Here is a 2,500-nt window from a genome sequence, read left to right as displayed (position 1 = left end):
GGAGAGGAAATGAGAAACGAAAGACTAGGAAGAGCGAGACGAAGAAGAGGAGAAGGAGGAGGAAGCTAAAGAAAGGGGAGAAAGAGAGTAGGAAGAGATAAAGGGAGATCAGTGAGTCAATCGGATCCAAATAAGATCAAGGCAAATGACTCTACGAAACAAAGGAATACAAAAAAAAGAAATTATAAAAAAAAATCAGACAAAGAAAGGACCAACCCATAAAACACACATACGAAAAAGGCACACACACACACACACACACACACACACACACACACACACACACACACACACACACACACACACACATACACACAAGAAAACACACTGAAAAAAAAACTAACAAGCCACAAAGCAAGAGAAAGAAGAGAGAGAGAGAGAGAGAGAGAGAGAGAGAGAGAGAGAGAGAGAGAGAGAAAGAAAGAGAAAAAAGAAAGAAAAAAGAAAGAAAGAAAGAAAGAAAGAGAAAAAAAACTACTATGGCACACGAAGAATCACGCGTCAGCCTTCAAGAGACCCCCCCCCCCCCCAGTCTTTGCTAAATCCACCGCTGTGGGAAAATCCTCGCGTTTCGTGTTTTTTTTTTTTCAGCGATTCCCCAAAGGGGGGGGGGAGGAGGGGGAGGGTGAAGGGGGGGAGGATATGCAGATTAAGCCGGATTACACGTCTCTCTTCCCCTCGTGCCGGATTAATTTAATGGGCGGAGGTGAAACAGAGACTTTGGGATGGGTTTGGGATGGCCATGGGTATGGGGGGGGGGAGGAGGAGGAGGAGGAGGAGAAAGAAGAAGAAAGAAGAAGAAGAAGAAGAAGAAGACCAGGAGGAGGAGGAGGAGGAGGAGGAGGAGGAGGAGGAGGAGGAGCAAACGGGGGAGAGGGAGAAGGAGAAGACGGAGGAGGAGGAGGAAGAGGAGGAGGAGGAGAAAGAAGAAGAAGAAGAAGAAGAAGAAGAAGAAGAAGAAGAAGAAGAAGACCAGGAGGAGGAGGAAGAGGGGGAGGAGGAGGAAGACCGGGGGGAGGAGGAGTAGGAAGAGGGGGATAGGGAGGAGGAGGAAGAGGTGGAGGATGAAGAAGAAGAAGAAGAAGACCAGGAGGAGAAGGAGGAGAAGGAGGAGGAGGAGGAGAAGAAGAAGAAGAAGAAGAAGAAGAAGAAGAAGAAGAAGAAGAAGAAGAAGAAGAAGAAGAAGAAGAAGAAGAAGAAGAAGAAAAAAAATAAAAATGAAAATAAAAATAAAAATAAAAATAAAAATAAAAATAAAAAGAAGAAAAAGAAAAAGAAGAAAAAGAAGAAGAAGAAAAAGAAGAAGAAGATGAAGTAATAAGGAGAAGAAGAAGGAAAAAGAAGAAAAAGAAGAAGAAAAGGAAGAAGGAAGAATAAGTAAGAAGAAGAAGAAGAAGAAGAAGAAGAAGAAGAAGAAAAATTAAGAAGGAGTAATTTGGAGAATAAAAGAGGAGGAAGGAAGAAATTGGAGAGGTGGAAGAATAAAGATGGAATAGGGTGATAGAAGAAGAGGAGAAGAGGTGAGATGGAGGAAGATTAAAAATAAATGGAAGAACGGGGAGGAAGTGAAGAAGAACAAGGAGAAGGAGAAGAAGAGGAGGGATAAGAAGAACGAAGAAGATCTGAAAGGTGGGAGAATGAATAAGGAAGAAGGAGAAGAGGAAGAAAAGAAGAAAGATAAAGGGGATGAAGAAGAATATGGAAGAATAGGAGAAATGGAGCAGAAAGAAGACGAAGGAGAAAGTGAAGAAGATGAAAGAGAAAGACATGTAGAAAAAAAGATAAAAAAGATAGGAAGAAGAAGAAAAACAAAAATAACGAAAAATTGAGAAGAAAATTAAAGAGAAGGAGAAGAAGGGAGGGAGGAAAGAAGAATAAAAAGGGAAAAATAAGAAAGGAGACAACGGAGTAGAGAAATACAAAAAAAAAGAAAAGAAAAAGTGGAGGAAGAACAGGAAAAATAAGAGAAAAACGAAGAAGAGAATGAAAAAAGAAGGAAAAGAGAGAGAAAAAGGAAGAAGAGAAGGGAAAAGGGGAAAAAGAAAGAAAAAAGAAAGACGCAAATGAAGTAAAAACATAAAAAAAAGAAAGACAGAAAGACAGAAAGAAAAACTGACATTCAGAGAATCAAGATTTTAACTCAATTGCAATGACAAAGTATCTTTTTTTTTTCTTTTTCTTTTTTTTTTATTTCATTCCCTCCTCCCCTTTTCCTTTTTTTCATTTCCCTTTTTTCTCTTTAAATCTCATCTTCATCTTCCCTCAAGCGTCTTAGAAGTCGCAGCTAAGAGGCTTGAGGTCTTAGAACACCTGACGTTCTCTTTGCAGATTGTTCATGGTATGGAGGATTTAACACGGCGTCTCAGGGTTGGATTCTGCTGTTTCGATCGTTCTCTCTCTCTCTCTCTGTCTCTCTCTCTCTCTCTCTCTCTCTGTCTCTCTCTCTCTCTCTCTGTCTCTGTCTCTCTCTCTCTCTCTCTGTCTCTCTCTCTCTCTCTGT

At 40.5% G+C, this 2,500-nt stretch overlaps 1 protein-coding gene across 1 annotated transcript in view; it reads right to left on the bottom strand.

The window, feature by feature from the left end:
* Positions 1 to 2,500, bottom strand: part of LOC119580104 (retinal homeobox protein Rx2-like) — a 73,122-nt gene that overhangs the window by 31,881 nt on the left and 38,741 nt on the right. The window lies entirely within an intron of this gene.

The sequence above is a fragment of the Penaeus monodon genome, chromosome 13 (genome assembly GCF_015228065.2).
Source record: "Penaeus monodon isolate SGIC_2016 chromosome 13, NSTDA_Pmon_1, whole genome shotgun sequence".
NCBI classification, from domain to species: Eukaryota; Metazoa; Arthropoda; class Malacostraca; order Decapoda; family Penaeidae; genus Penaeus; species Penaeus monodon.
The sequence above is the reverse complement of the archived record's forward strand: the minus strand, read 5'-3'. Positions and strand labels throughout refer to the sequence as shown.